Below are 17,765 nucleotides of genomic sequence, written 5' to 3'. Positions count from 1 at the left end.
CAGAGCAAGAAGTGCCAAGTAGGGAAGGGTAAGAGGAATAGCATCTGTAGGAAGACAGGAAGCAGAAAGACAATGTAGTCAGGTACCTGATGCTCTCACCACAACACTGAGGAAGTAAGCATACATCCATTTGGGAAAGTTCATAGTAGGAAGAGCATCAAAGACCAGTTCTGGTACCCAGAAATGGTGAGAGACAAAAGAGAAATGGAGATAGCAATAGGAGACTAAATATAATGCCAAAGTACTCCTTACAACTGGCACTTTAACTTGAAGTTAGAATACCAATTTATCAAATTTTATTGAACTTTCTCTGCCATATTTATTCTTTTTTTATAATTTTATTACCAGAGAGTGTTGCTATGATTTCACACAGATTTTTTAGCTAAGTTTTTTATCTGTTTCTGTTAAGAGTGTTTATTTGAAATTTCTTGTCAAAGATAGGGCTCTCTTCTTTCATGACTCTCTTTCTCCTTCATCCAGTCTTTCAGGCTGCTAGAAGTTGATATTAGTACAGAAGTATGAATATCATGGTAGAGGGTGTGGTCACACAAGGCAACCTGAATCTTCTGAGTTTGTTCATGCTTTTGCTTTGAGTTACCTCCACTAGACTCAAATATCTGATGTCTATATCCACTTTTCCCACTCTGTATTATCAATATAACTAACATTTATGTAGATCTTAATGATATACTAGACACTATGCTAAATACTTTGCATAATTATCTCATTTAATCCTCACAATAAGGTGATTATTAAGAAGGTAGATGCTATTATTATTTCCATTTTACAGATAAGGAAACTGAGGCAAGCAAGGTTAAGTTACTTGTCCAGGGTCACACAGCTAGTAAATGTCTGAGGCCAGATCTGAACTCGTCTTCCTCACATCAGGCTCAGTACTGTATCCACTGTGCAACCTCGCTGCATAAATAAAGAAGGAGAAAAAAACAATTCACAACATGTATAACTTTTCCTTCTGTTATGTTCTCACAATTCATGAGATTGGTAAGAAGGGTTGTACATATGTGTATGTGTTTTGGTATCAAAGCGTATGATAGCAACCAGTGCAGATCTTTTTCAGCATTGCCCATAAGCTGGTTGTCTATCTAAGGCAAATTTCATATCACTATCATTATAAATTTTTTGTCATTAAAAAGAAACAACTAGGTCTTTATAACAGCAAGGTGATTAGTAACACGTTCTGTTTAGAGATCAATTGACAATCGAGATTCTTTAGACTAATTACTGTCTCATTATATTATAATGTCAGCAAACTTTTAGCCTGCATTTTTCAGCTTACAAAATCGAATTACTCTCACATACTTTAGTAGTAACCTAAAAATAAATAAAGATAAATTAAATTGTATGGAAAATCTTAGATGAAATGAATTACATTAAATAGCAGTTCTGTGCTAAATAAATATAATAAAATAAAATATGTTTTATTTATTTTAATCAGATCAAATCTACTCTCTCATCTTCCTATATTCTACTCCAGTTGAGAACACAGGAAGAACTAAACACATTACGAACACATATAGTCAATCAAAACAACTTTCTTTATTGACCATGTCCAAAAATATGTTTGTCTCCTGCACTCTTGAGTTCTTCATTTGCCTATTAATAGTGGGTCACTCATTACATGCTTAGTCCTCTAGTCATGATTGATCATTGCACTGATAGTTCATTCAGCACAATTATATCCCATTACATTTATGTAGATAACTTGTTCATTGATTCCCTAATTTGTGGGTACCCCCTCAGATTCCCATTCTTTTCTAACTCAAAAAGAGTTATAAATAATGTTTATACCCTTATAGTTTGTTTGCTTAGGTGTAATCTCTTCCTTAATCTATCCACTTTCTTATTCTCGCTCCACACCTTTCCCCTGTCCCTCCTATTTCCTTGTGGATTATATTTCCATACCCAGCTATATATGTAATGTGTTTGTATGTTTTTTCTTCTTTTGACCAGTTCAGATGAAAGTAAAGTTCAAGTGTGAGCTCTCTACTCCCACCCTCCTCCTTGTTTTTATATATATCCTGATTATGAGAGATGATTTTCCTAACCTCCCTTTCCCCTCTATTCCAGTATATTATTCTTCCACTATCTTTCTCCTCTTCCACACTCTTTCAATTCTTAAAATTCTCAGGACATAAAAGAAGCAATTCCAGGTCTCGTCTAATTGATCTTCTTCTGTGACTTCTGATGGTGATAGGGAAATACGTGTATGTCATCTCATTTTTAATATAAAGAAATTATCCTTGTTTAATTCTTTATCATTGCATATTCATATTTATTTTTCCATGTTTCTTTTCATTCCTATATTTGAACTTCAGAGTTTCTTTGCAGCTCTGGTCTTTTCATCAGCAATGTCCAGGATCTCCCTATTTGGGAACATCACTCCCATATGCAAATCTACTTTCAGTCTGCTCAGGATTTGTGACTCAGAACTGGGTAGTTACAAGTTCCAGTTCACACCTGTCTTCATCTCAGTGTCTGCCTTTCTATGGACCTGATGGTACCCTGGTAAGAATGTAAGATCTCCTCTCAAGCTAGGGTGCTAAAGGACTTCATGCACTCACTTCCCTGGCAGTCCCCAGTATCCACAGATCTGCCTGTCTTTTTTTTCCTATACTAAGCAAGGCTGGACAAATGAGTCACTGTGGCACTTTCTGAATTTCCCCATCAAGATTTGGTCTGGCTCAGTTTCTAGGTTTGTTTAGAGACATCTTCATGAAGTGAACTCATCATATTACTTCTTATCACTCTGCCATTTGACTCTAACTCTTTTGCTCTGTGGAATTTCAAAAAGTAAAAAGTGAATGATTCATTAAAGGAAAATATTTAGTCATTGCTTGGTTTTGATGTATTCATTCAAACTTTCTATTAGCTGGGCACAAAAATACTATGTAACATAAATACTTAATATAAGAAACTTGGGACCAATTTACATAGTTATAAGAATATTCCATTCAGATTACTGATCCTTTACAAAGAGTATTTCAGTTCATAAAGGAAACAATATTGCTCAGTATTTGTACAAATAGTTTGATAGAATTGTCATAAAGATATGTTTTGCTGACATTCACACCTTTCTTTCCCAGGTACAAAGTACTAGAGATTTTGTGTGGACATTAAGGTAATTGTGGGTCTTTTTGATGTAGTCTTAGGAAACTTGTTAGTCATACCTGATTTGGGTGGATATTTATATTAAATGATCTCTAGAATTCCTTCCACCTCTAAATTCCATAGTCCTGTGTGTTATTTTGCACTTGTTGCTAAAGAATTCTCTCTCTAATTTTTTGGTTTCTATCCCAGATTCCAAAAATACATTTTTATGTGTGGCTTGAAAAACGTGAAACCATGATAGGGCTCTAGAGAGTGACAGAATAAATAACAACACAATCCGCTCTTACAAATGATCAAATAGTCTCTTCACCTATTTAGGACAGAACAAAAAAAAAATGAATTATATAGAGTTATAACATGAATCATGGAGTCCTTGTAAAAGCAGGGCAAAAGGGATTTTTACAGCTTTCATAGGGGTGTGCTTATGGGAAATAAGAAACAAGATTAAGAAGAATTAGTTGATCAAATATCCATTTGGAGATTTCTCTTAATCCAGCTTGATATAGAAGTAATTAATAGTTAGGTTCTTATTGTTTCATATGAGTATCATTACGATAGCAAACTTCAACTTAACATCTTCAGTGCTTTATACTATAATTTGTTTTTCTTCTTTTTCCTTAAATTGGATTAGAGGTAAAAGAAAATGGACTTATAGTATCTTTTTTAAAGTAATTGACAGCATAGGCTCTGAGAATTAAGGTTTCCAAAAGAAGATTTCTCCTGAAAAATATCTGTTCTATGTTCTGTGCTCACAGTTGGAGCCACATTTGCTTGTTACCACTTCTTGACCTTTGCATTTAGTCTACAGCTGTACCAGGCAACTGTTGTTTCTTTCAGTTGTCACTGCTGAAATATAAGATTTTTTGAGTGATCTCTCCTTAGAATAATGTGGCAGGAGGAGGAAGAGAGTGTGTGTGAGTGTACCCACAAGTGTGCACCAATGTGGGCATAACAAAATGAACAGCTGTAGAGAACACCACCAAGAATTCCTTGTAGATGCTTAGATTTACTGTGATGACAGTCTTTCTCACTTCAGCAGCCTCTCTTTGCCACATGAAAGCAACTGCTGAATGGATATACTCTAATGAGTTCTCTTGAGCCTACTTAATACCAAATGCTACTTATAGTTTGTATTTAAACTTGGTCACTGGGCAATTTTCCCTTCATGTTAGGTTTATATAACATTCTTCAAAGTTATATTCTGAAGGAATTTGGGTTGTTATTTAAGATAGTCTCTTGGCAAATAGGCAACGGGGACACAAGTGTTTATGGTTGCCTCTAGCCAATCAAATGTGTACTACATAATATCCTTGAGTAATGTTGTCAAACCAAGTGACTAGAGCAGAAAGATAGAGATTAATTCTTCACACCTGTGGTTATTTGAGAAACTTGTTTCTTCCATGATTATCCAAATTATTGCCCATATCTTTATTTCATTTCGCTCTATATAAATATTGTCTAATAAAAATCAAGAAAAGAATAGTGAGTTGAAAAGGGAACAAATATTTCCTTAGCTTTTTCAGTATTTCTGCTTTTTCTGTTCATTCTTCTTGCTGATTTATGTGAACACTTAGGTCTTTTACCATAATTTTCATGTGTTCAATACAGATCCACACATATGTTCATGTCCAATAAATGAATGAAACCATTTATTAAGCACTTCCTATGTGCCAAGTACAGCTTTATGAGAAACATTAATGGGTTTTTATAGCCAAAGAATTTATCACTTAGTGCCCAATCTTTTAGTAAAAAGGATTCCTCAAAGCTGGTCCTCAGAAAGAAGACATAGATTGTCAATAGTAAAGCATTGGAAGACTTTCCAGAATAGCAGACCCTGCTGGAGCTTATTCTTCCTGGCATGTCTTTGAGAAATCAAGGTCATCCACATACAGTAGTTAAACATCAAAGTGAGACTTTTGCATACCCACATGGCATGGGAAACACCATGAGCAAAACAGATATCAATACAAAATCTGGCCATAGAGGCCAATTATTGACCTTTTGCAGAAAAACAAATACAAACGAGAGTAGAAATGAGAATATTACACTATATGAACTTCCCTCTCATGATTGAGACAATAGCATCCTTATTTTAGCATGTTCTTTCTGAGCACTGCTTTTCTTATTAATGATGTGCTTAATATAAAAAGTCAGTTCTCCACCAACAAAGTGAAGCAGATTAAGAAAAAAAAAAAAACCTGCCTTTACTTAAATTAAGATTTAGCCAATGGGCATTTATATCTTAACCCCCTATAAATAATGAATACTGGATAGTATATCATTAAATATTTATGTCTTGAAAGTTTTCAGATGTTTGGGTTCTTCCCATTGTTTTTTCTGAGATACCTGTGTGGTGACAAAGAAACTAAAACCTTAATTTTATAAGTCTCATTTAGTATTTGTGCCAGTCTTATGATTTGCTTTTGGCAAGCAAGTTAGATAGGTGGACGAACACTCAGAGTAGTTCAGAAAAACTCTCCCTTAGCATTTTGGACCAGTTTGAAAAGGCAAAACTCTTTCCTTACTGTAATGACTATGGTGTCTGACTCTCAGGTGTTTCTGGCCACACCTGCAGCCAGCCCTCTTAATTGGTTTATTAAACTAGTAAATCTGAGAGTAAATCCTTCAAATAGAAGGTTTCACAGGTGGCTCATTGCTTTCATTCTTTTATATAAAAGGAGAAAAATGTAATGAGGGAGAAGGGAAGGGAAGCCAAATGGCTGTGACTAGTTCAAAGTGGCACTGTGAATATCAACAATTCATAACAAAGTGCCAAAAGTGAAGATAACCACATGAGTAGGAAGCATAATAATAGTATAAATTTTAAAATGAAGGCTGGAAATCCAGTGGTAGATAGATAGATTAGATTAGATCAGAGAAATCATAGAGCTATCATTCCTTTCTTCATTCATTCCACAAATACTGATCAACTACTCTGTTCAAAGTGCTTTAGAGGATTAAAAAAAATGTGTCAGACACAATCACTGACCTCAAAGAATAGTAGGTATTCATTCATTTAACGTTCTTGAGCAAGGGTAGACAGTAACACAGTCAAAAGAGTGCTTTAAGAAAATAACAGCTATGCTGTGCAAGATAGGTCAGAGGAAGGAAGGAAAGAAGGCACAGAGACAACTTAGTAAATTATTGAAGCATTGCACTAGAGAGGTAATTAAAACCTGAGGTAAAGTGGCAACAGTTGGAATAGAAAGGAAAGAATCATAAGATCATATATTCAGTGTCAGAAGGGAGCTGAGAAGCTATCTAACTCAGTCCTTCATTTCATGAATGAGGAAACAAGATACATCACACAGGGAGTATCAGAGAGGGAAGCTGGTCCTTTGACTTCTGTGGGACCAGATCTTGAAAGAGAGTTTGGGAAAAGATATTGGAAAATTCAGATGAGATCATATATAACATTTTGCGAATCTTGACATATTCTATAAATACCAGTTATATTTATTAGTATTAGTCCAGTCTTCATTACCCGAGCAACTAGAGCAGGATCGGGGAAAGGGGTATTTTGCATACATACTTTTAAATTTAATCAGCATTATTAATACTTTCTTAAGCCTCAAAAATCAACAAATAAAGCCCCTGATTTGTAATCCTTCCGAGGTATAAATTCAATGAAAATATAATGATCCAGGGACAGCTAGATGATGAAGTGAATAGAGTACCAGCCCTGGGGTCAGGAGGACCTGAGTTCAAATCTGGTCTCAGACATTTAACACTTACTAGTTGTGTGACCCTGGGTAAGTCATTTAACTCCAGTTGTCTCTCAAAAAAATTAATAATCCTCTCTCAGCTATTAGAGCATGACTTCAGCACAACCCTGGGTGAGAGTTAGTAATAAAATTTGGAAGTCATCTGCATAGAAGCAGTTTTTGAATGAGCACTACCAAAATGGAAAAAGTATAGAGAAGAAAAATGTCAGTATAGACAGAATTTGGAGAAAGCCCAGAAGGAGGAGTCAGAAGAAAAAAGAGAAGTCAATCAAGGAGTCAGAGAGAGGAAAACTAGTACACCAAACTGTTATAGAAGCAAGGAAAGAAATTGCTTAAGAAGAGGAAGACATCAATAATACAAAGTATTATGAAAAGCTCATAGAGTATCCGGACTTGGGGGAAAAAGAAAGGATTTGACAATTAGGAGATAATTAATGACCTTCCATAGGGTAGTTTCAGTAGAAGCCAGATTATAAAGGGTTTGGGAATGAGTGGTGAGGACCTGAAGGGTAGACTATTCATTTAACAAGTTCTAATACAGTTGATTAGGTAGTCCTTGAAAAATAAACAATTTAATAGATTATTCAGTCTTTTTCCTCATGTATCTTCCTGCTCTTTGGCTATATTATTGCTTTTTTTACTAGGAAGTGGAAAAGGAAAAATATTAGAGCTGGGATAGAGCTCAGGAGGCATCTAGATTTGTGCTTTTCTTAACATAACTTAAAATTACATTAGCTTTTTTTGTCTGCCAAATTATTGGAAAGAAAGAAATAAGCATTTAAGTGCCTAATATATTCCAGGCAAACTTCAAAGTTGAGTATGCTAACTATGAAAGAGTTAAAGTAAGTAAACTTTTCATGTTTAGAAATGTTTCAGTTTTATATTTTAACACTTTTAGCTCTTGTATTCATTTACTTAGATTTATAAGCATTGTGGAAAATATTTAAATCTTTTCTTTTATAACTAGACAAAACAAATAACTTTTAAAAAAAAGCCACCACAATCTATCTATTCTAATAGTTAAGATTGTATTGTTTACTACCAAGCATTTATCCAAGAATTTAAGCTGATTAATTCTGATTTATAATTCACTTAAAATATCACGACATGATATTTTTTAAGTGCACAGTGTTATGTGTTGTCTGATTATACCTGGACAAAGCAGAACACCCACTTATCTGAGTATTCTGTGCAAGAATCTATCTACATCAGCTCAAAGGTCCACATCTGAGCCATTACATAACTGAGAGGGGGCAGCTAGGTGCATATCCATAGTGCAGAGCCTGGCATCAGGAAGGCTAATCTTCCAGAATTCAAATCCAGCCTCAGACATTTACTAACTCTCTGACCCTGGGCAAACCATTTAACTCTGTTTGCTTCAGTTTCCTCATCTGTAAAATGAACTGAAGAAGGAAATGGCAAACAACTCCAATATTTTTACGAAGAAGAGTCCAAATGGGTCATGAAGAATTTAATACAACTGGAAATGACATAATTAACAATAACAACACAACTGAAAAGATAAAGTGCTATGATTCTTTTTTTGTTGGTGAAGGAATTCCTCAAGGACTTGCCCAGGGTCACAAAGAAGTATTATGTATCTGAGGCCGGATTTGAACTCAGATCCTTCTGACTTTAGGACCAAAGCTCTATCTACTATATCATCTAGCTGCCCCAAGATGATATGATTCTGGCAGGATTTTATAGTAGAAGATCCATTTGACTACAAATAATTTTTTATTATAACCACAATGACTTATTTGCAGCTTTCAATAAAAGCCCACATACCATTTTGCTCCTTTCCTGAGTTAATATGAGCTCATGTGATTTAGACTAATTTTTGCCTAAGGGAACAAAAGGATGAATATCTTTACCTAAAAGATAATCCAAAACAAGATGTAAAAAAAAAAATTTTTTTAAAGAATAGCTTCTGGTCTCCGCCCTTAGCTTGAATGATTTGATATCTGAGTGAATTTCCATTAAGGTCTTAAAGCCTCAAAAGTCTTGAATTCTGTAACAGTCACACCAGATCCCTCTGGCAAAATGAAGTGGGGAATGTAGCCAGCTATGTTCAGCCAGAAGTCTCTCTTGGTTCTTATATCACTGTTGGCTGTGTTCTGACTTCTCTATATTTTGTCTCTTTGATATGTTTACTTGCTATCTTTAACCCTGGAAATTTTTCTCATGGAAAATGTAGTTTAATCTTCCTTTTTTCTCTAGAAATTATATTTTCAGGCTGCCAGTGCTGGGAAGCCATGAAAAACAAAAAGAAGAATTTGGGGCCCAAGCACACTGCTGGTAAACAAAGCAAATAATTATAGCTGTTAGAGTGATTAAAGCAAAAAAGAATCTAAATAATTCAAGTAAAATTGGGTATATGGAATATCTGCCCCTAGATGCTATATAGCTTGTCTGCTTTTATCGGAATTGCATAAATTGCTTAACAGAACCAAAGGTCACCATTGAATTCGATCCTCTAAGTATTGTGAAATGATAATTTGCTTATTTACAAAGGTTCATAGCTTTTAGAGTGAGAAGAGATGTTATACATCACTGAGTCCAATCCCCTCATTTTTACAACTGAGGAAACTGAGGCAAAGATAATGAAGTAACTTGTTCAAGATCATACAGTTAGTAAGCAATAGAATCAAAGTACCCTTGGAGAGGCCATATGTGCCATTTCCAAGTTAAATGCTTAGTTTATTTATTTTTTATTTTTTCTTATCAGCTGCCATGACTCAGATATCTTTATTAGATATACTTAAGAGGCACATTTGGAATCAAGGGCAGGGATGAAAGGAATGGAATTACTAAGAATCTTTGACAAAATGACAATGGGGGAGAGGAAAGCTTAAATGCTTTTTTTTCTTATTTGGAAGGATTAATGATAATTTGCCTATGGGAGAGAGATAGGTCATCTTGATCCTAAATTTCCAATACAGTTCTTTGAGCATCTTTATGTTATTTGTCTAGGTATAGCATGTTATTCTTCATGAAGAATACATTATATAATTTTATCATAGAAATGTTCTATTTTAATAGAGACAAATTATAATAATTTAATAGTAGCTGTCAAGAAAAACACACATATAAAAAACACTTTAATTTACAGTGATGTTAACAACTCAGTAATCTTATAATTTCCAGTAGAGGGGCAATGTAGTGAATTTATAGTAGATAAAATTTGTCCCTAGAGTCAGAAGGATCTGAGTTGAAATCTCACATCAGACACCTGATAGCCCTGTGACCCTGGGCAAGTTATGTAAATCCATTGCCTCATTACGCCCCCCCCCCCAAAAAAAAAAAAAAAAAGAATTCCACCAGAAGTTTTCTACTCAAAATTAAAATTCTTGGCATTGAAATGTTCTTTCAAAGTAACATATTTCTTTATTATGAATGATTAACTATGACTTAATTAGATAAAGTATGTGTATCTATACCAAAGAATCAATAGCATATTTCTGAATTAAGATTTATTTTATACTCGTCATGAAGAAAGAACATTTATAAGACATTTACCCTGATTATAATTATTAGCACATGAAAGTGAACTGAGGGATTTTCCTTGTGAAATACAAGCACCTAAGAATTTAAAAATATTTAGGGAAATGAAAAATATTTGTTCAGAACCTCGAAGCAAAAACGAATTTGCTTTAACAATAAAATGTAAACAGAACTATAATTTATGAAACTTCTAAATGCTCTTTACTACTAAGAATGCTGCCAGGTTTGGGGGTTAGGCCTTTAACCATATTCTAGACCTCTTTTTTCTTCTCTTTTGGCCTATTTTTCATAATATTCATTACTCTCAAATTTATGTGCTCTATTGCAGAACCATGTGGAATTACTTTTTGTTTTGCAAAATTGATCACTTGTATTTATGAAATTTTTTCCATATGTAATGAATTGTATATTTGTGCAATTGTGACACATTTAAGAGTCAGAATATTAAATCACTGAAATTATTTTTACTCTTTATAGAAGTACTTTAAAGTATTTAATTTGGTGGTTGTGTTGCCCCCACTGACTAGAAAGGGAAACAGATGATTTAATATGAAGCAAGTAATAAGTGGATACAATGTCTGTTTAAAAATGATTTAGAAATTAGAAACTAACTCGTGTTTTTTTGTTTGTTCCAATATTTCATTGCATATAATTTTTTGGAACAAAAACATTTGTTTTAAAAATAAGAAGTTATGCTGAAATGTGATTTAACTTTTTTTATTCTCTTGGATTTTTATGAAAGGTAAAACTGGTAGAAGGAAAGCTCATCTGTTAAAAGAGATATAAAGATTTTTATATGAAATAAAACAACCTTTCTATTTTACATTAAAAAATAAACAATAGGCATAGACTAAAAACTGACCCTAGCCAAATGTATAGTGTTTTCTTTAATTTGAAGAAAAAGAACAAAATTATTCTTTTTAGCTCTATTCCAAATAAGCAAAATAAAATTAGTGAATTTTTTCAAAAAGAAAAAAGAAATTAGAAGCTAAACAAATCATGTCCCCAAGAAACATAAGAAGAAGAGGGAGGTTGTTTTTTTTTTTTAACTCCAAAAAAAAAAAAAAAAAAAAAAAAAAAAAATCCAACATTCCTGCATTTCAGCTGTTTCATCTTGTAGCTTGTCTTCTAATAGTCACCATGAACACTTAGACAGGTGGTTTAAAATGTACTTAAAAGACTAACACTAAGCTACTTTTACAAAAGAAACACCTTAACAAAAGCTCTGTGCCTTACATCTGTTTTTAAAGATCATTATTTTGAATCTCTTGGATTGTGTTTTATAAATGCATAAATATTTGTATACACATATATTTTTAAATATATATATATTGAGTTCTTAGTTTGTGTTAACTTATAAATCTGATTATAAATAGCTAGAGGGAAGAAAAAGAGATATATATCTCTATCATAAACGATTTTCCCCAAAGGATCCTTGTATGAAATTTCTCATTTTAAGCTTGTCTTTTTGATATTGTCAGTCTTTTAATGTCCAAGGGATGCCTTGATATCCTGTGCTTTGTTTTCATTCATAAGTTATGGAAGGAAAGGGAAAAGAGGAAAGAAAAGAAGAATTTTTCCTTTTGGAATTAATTAATGTCATTTTTGAAGACTTAAATCTATGAAATGTACTTTTTTGGTTGTAGACATGACCCAAAATTGTTATCAATAGATATTGTTCAATCTTTTCTTTGAGAAAATTTAGCTATTAATGGTACTATAGAAAAACTGAGCCAATCTTTTATTTTTTTCAAGATGCTTTAAAATAATGGGGGGTTCTGATTAACAATATTCATTAATAATTTGATAATATTAGATGTTATAAGGAAATGAATCAAAATAAAATAAAATACCAAATGAGAAATTATTCAATTCATTTAATTAAATATACATGATCCTTATAAAAAGTTGGCCTATCTTATTTAAATAAACTTGAAGCAAAATGGAAAGTAGTGCATATTTGGTAGAAACCTCTCTTTTCCATATCTCTCCTACCAAGTATGATACTTTCATTTTCATTTTTCTTTAATGAATGAAATGTAATTAAATGAGACTTCAAAGTCTGACCTATGCTTGACATTGGTGGTGTTTCCTTTTCATAAGCTAATCAATCTCAAATCTAATTTGAACATGAAGTTATAAAATTTAGAAAGCAGTCCATCCTTGGTATGGCCTAGAAACTGTGGACTTCAGTTCTTCAAGTGAGTTCACTGATATGGGTGCTCTCTCCAGCGATACAGTCTGACAACCCATCCTAGCTTCAATTGATAGGTTTGTGAGATGCTTCAGCCAACAATTGGTAGCCTCTTACTAATGAATGTTGTCAAGCTGGCTGTCAGAAAGTAGATATTCTCTGTTCACATATTTCTATTTGAAACTTTATCAGCATCATAGGGCTTGTCAGTTTGTAATGAATCTATGTAGTCTTCAGCAATCCATCATCTCTTATACATATGAAGAATTAGAGTAGAATGGTAGTTTCCTCATTCCATTTTTCTTAACTAGACTATGAAGAAAATTATGATCAAATTAGCTAAACAGATATTCCCTTGACTTAGCAGATTGGTACATTTATCTGGGGCATAACATAGATGGACTATGAGTAGGGCCCAGTATCAAAGAGTAGTTAGAGAACAAGCTGGATTGCATTTGGAAAAATAGTATAGTGATTTCAACAATACTAAATTGCTAAAAAGACCAATCTCTTCAACACTGTTGTTCTGCTATTGTTATCCAACAATAGCTATGAATCCTACAAATCACTGTCTTCAAGGAATCAAAATTTTGACTGAACCAAAGGACATTGGGAAGATGCATCCAAGTGGGTTCAAAAAAGGAACAGCCTGTTCACAATGAAGACATTCTCAAGAAGTAAAGAGAACATATGAGGGAAAACAAGTTGAGCTGCTTGTATGGCAAGAAAAAGAGATAACAGAGAAAAATTCAAAAGCTGAACTGCATGAGTGACACACACATATATACTCATACACACAGATATACATGTGTATATAATTATATTATGTAATATGACATATATAACACAATCCTTGTAACTTTTATAAGGATTGTACATAATGTTTAGTTGTGTATAATATTAATATATAAGTGTGAGTACTATTATATATCTAGAGTCTTTTTAGACTTGCTTTATTCTAAAACTTGTAATCTCTCAAAGACAACCTTTACATCATTGAAGAGATGAAATATAGCAAAGGGAGGTGTTTAGATATGCTGAAAAGAGATTGGTTTGGCAGCAGGACATGCAAAAATATATGCATGTATATGGGTATATGTGTGTGTGTTGTTATATCATTTGGCAAAGATACTGGAGTGGTTGGCCATTTCCATCTCCAGTGTGTTCCCATTTTACAGATGAGGGACTAAAGCATAGAGGGGTTAAGACTCCAGAACATTAGGTGGAAACTCTTTGAATGACTTATGGGAGAACAGGACGAAAAATTGTCTAAGGAAAAGGCATATATAGACTGCTCATGCCACCAAAGGAGGGAGTTCCCTTATCAGTGATCTATTCATGTAGATAGATCTATAGATCTATTATATATATATGTGTGTGTGTGTGTGTGTATATATATATATGTATATATATACATATATATAATATATATATGAATTCATGAAGCATTAGACTACAAACTTCATTATAGTCTATATCTTATCTAAATTTGTATATTTTCCCCAGCATTTAGCAAAGTCCTTGGAATAAAGTTGGCACTGAATAAATATTCAATTGAATTGAGTTTTGAAAGATTAAATTTTGAATTGCCAGTATCAAATCAAAAAATTACTTTGTTGGCTTTAATATATTTACCTGGATTTAATATTTAATTTGTTTCTAACATATTTAGCTTGATCAGAAACGCACTATGCTATAGATAGTTAAGTAAACAGTAAAACAAAAAATCAATAGTAGTCTATTTGATCCTTTATGCAGATATTTAGTTATATTCTTAGAGTCTAAAACTGAAAGGTCTGAATTACTGCTATTGCTTTAAAACATAATTAATAGAGCATTTCTATATATTATTAATACATATACTTAGCATCTTTCTTTGAAAGGGATCCCAACAATGCTTTGTAAACTAAGCAATTTGACTTGAAATCATATTCTCTAGGTCTCCTTAGCCAATTCTTGTTAAGTAACAGTTCTTCAAAAACCAGGCTCTTCCAGGATAACATATAAGCAATCATTATTTATGTTTGCTTAGTTTACTGTAATATATGAATTTGAATATACATGTTTGTGCATATTCTGTCAAACCAGTGTTTTTACATACCTCAGTACCTCTCTATATTATATTTCATCTCTTCCTTTGAGATAAAGGTTGTAACTGAGAGATTACAAGTTTTAGAAAGAAGCAGTTAACTAAAAGAACAGCTAGGTAGCATGGGAGCTAGAGTGCCAAGCCTAGAGTCAGGAAAACTCATCTTTATTAGTTCAAATCCATCCTTAGACACTTACTATAGCTGTGTGACCCTGGGCAAGTCACTTAACCTTGTTTGCCTCAGTTTCCTACCTATAAAATGGTTTGGCAAACCCCTGCGGTATCTTTGCCAAGAAAATCCTAAATGGGATCTCTAAGAGTTAGACATGACTGAAGCAAGTGAACAAATAACCAATAAATACAAGTGTGATTCTTCAATGGGAGCTCCCAGAAATAGTTCTGAACTTTAAAGGTCAAGTTCTTGGGTTCAAATCCTTGGCTCTCCTTCTTCCTCCCTTTGTAAACTTGGGCAAGTTAATAACCTATATGAACCTCATTTTCTTCATCTGTATAATAATGGCATTGTCTTGGTGCAATGGAAAGAGCACTAAATTAAGAGTCAGAAGATCTGAATTTAAATCCTGGTAAAGGTGTTTGTGCATATGTATATGTATATAAAATAGGAATTGTTATTCAGTCATTCAGTTGTGGATGATTCTTCATTACATGAGGTTTTCTCAGGAAAAATATTGGAATGGTTTTCCATTTCCTTCTCTGGTAGATTAAGATAAACAGAAGTTAAATGACTTGCTCAGAGTCATTATCTGAAACTAGCTTTGAACTCAGATTTCCTCTGTTCACTGATCCATTCTGAGTACTTTGCTATATGCTAAAGGAAATATTTAAGTTTAAATAAGATATAGCCTATTCCTTAATGGGGATTTATAGTCTAATATTTCAGTATTTCATGTGGGTACATAAATATATAACCAAAATGCATACATATTATACATACACATAGTGTGTTGCATATTGTATGTATAGTATATGTATACGTGTATTCCTTAATGTGATACATATATACATGCAAATAAATACTGATATATGCATGTGTATGCTTATATAAATACAATCTATGTACATATTCACATATATTCATATATAAATGTATACCTCTTTGTGCCTACTGTTTTATATGTATACATATACATATATAGTTACAGGTGTATTTGTATGTATGCATCAGGTCACTTTCCCTCTCTTAACTTCAATTTCCTGTAAAAAGAAGAGATTAAATTAGATGACCCAGGAGCCCCTCCCAACTCCAAATTCAAGATCCTTTGACTACTGAGATCCCTTTCAGATTGAAATCTACCATTCATCTTTATTTTAATGTAGGAAATATACCCACTTACAGATTATTTCATTAGAACATTGCCCATACAAAAGGAAACTTTCTCTAAAATCTCAATCAGCTATTAGTGGGACATCTAAGAATGATGAAGAAAGTGATAGACATAAGCACTGGACCTCGTACCCTGATCCACCTTCCCTTCTTCAAGGGAATAAAAGTTATTATTAATAATCATGTTATACATTTAATATCTAGAGTCCTTTTAGACTCTGGATTTGCGTGTGTGTGTGTGTGTGTGTGTGTGTGTGTGTGTGTGTGTTGTTCAGGTATTCAAATCCATGGGGCATTTGGCAAAGACACTGAAATGGTTTGCCATTTCCTTTCTCCATTTTACAGTTGAGAAATTAAGGCAAACAGGGATTAAGGGACTCTAGAATGTTAAGTGGATACTCTTGAGCCAGAAATTGCTAACATGATGCTTTATAAGCTTTGATTCTGCTCTGATTTATCTTAAATGCCCTTAATACTTTCTGAGAACAAGTCAGTCAGTCAACCATGTTCTTACCAACCAAAATACTTCAATACTTTTATATATCTGTGATCTCTTATGGATACTCCATATGAAAAATGCACTCATTCATTTCCATCATCTGCAACTTTTATTCATGTCTTTTCCTATATACTCCAATATTCTGGGGGCTATACTTCAAATCTAGCAAAATGCATGAGTACCAATAGAATAAAAAACAGGCTGCTTATTGGTTATCCCTTGCTTGTATTACATATCTATACCATCATTTTTTCTCAGTCATATATCTCTCTTATACCATCTTTTTTACCTCCCTTCTTGCAATTCTTGATTGATTATAGAAATCAATTCCACTCCTGCCCAATATTGGCTTCTCCACTGCCCTTTTAGTGACCCATAATTTTAATTCTTTAGAGACTATAGTATTTCATAACTTCTAAGCATATAGATTGCATCATAGGGAGATTGGCCTTTGTTTTAGAGAGACACCTGGTATCCTTAAAAGTAATGCTCAACATCTTCTATTCAATTGTAGACCTATGTCTTTCCAACTGTAATATCTATTTCCAGATATATTTATAGAAAAGACTGCCATAGAGGCTGACCATCCAACTACTGAAGATTTAATAACAAAAAATTAAGATTATATTAGCAAATTCTTGCTTCCCAGAGGTAGAACCAAAATCATTGAATCCTGAAATTAGGTGTAGGGGACCTTAAGGTCCCCACTTTCAGACAAAATATCAAATGTCAACCAAATGCAACTGAATTTCCTATTCTTAAAGATTATTGATCACATCATTCATTTTAATATTATATGAGTGGAAACTTGGAGAGGATTATTAATTTAGAAACTGTTACTATGTTGATATACTGTTCCAGAGTTAAATTTCTGGAAGTCTATGAAACTGAAGTTTTGAGAAATATCTAGGTGTTTAAAAACAACTAATACAAATAATTTAGACCATTGCCAAAAAAAAAAAAAAAAAGAAACCTTCATATCTTCCTATGCAACAAATTTCTTTGGCTTAATTATCTAGTCAAGTAATAGAATTTTCTATTTTGTATCACCTGTCAAGATTCAGCAAAGCTGAGTCATCTAGTGTCATCATAAGCCTTCAGTGATGTGACAGGATGGAGAATAAAAACAATTTATACAGATGTATTCGACACAAAGTAAAATTTTTCTTTAGTTGTCCAAGTAACTAGGGCACAAGTAAGGTTTTGTCCTGAATTATGAGGATATCCCCTAAATTCTTAACTTTGTCTCAGCAGTTAAAAATGTTTCAGAGACAGGAGTT

The 17,765-nt window shown here is 33.1% G+C and overlaps 1 protein-coding gene across 2 annotated transcripts in view; it reads left to right on the top strand.

Moving 5' to 3' along the window:
- The window catches only part of CAP2 (cyclase associated actin cytoskeleton regulatory protein 2), a 157,487-nt gene that overhangs the window by 122,378 nt on the left and 17,344 nt on the right, over positions 1–17,765 (top strand). The gene's annotated exons all lie outside the window — the stretch shown is intronic.

Source organism: Antechinus flavipes, chromosome 1 (assembly GCF_016432865.1).
Source record: "Antechinus flavipes isolate AdamAnt ecotype Samford, QLD, Australia chromosome 1, AdamAnt_v2, whole genome shotgun sequence".
Classification (NCBI taxonomy): Eukaryota; Metazoa; Chordata; class Mammalia; order Dasyuromorphia; family Dasyuridae; genus Antechinus; species Antechinus flavipes.
Note: the sequence above shows the minus strand (reverse complement) of the source record. Positions and strands in the feature narration are given on the sequence as shown.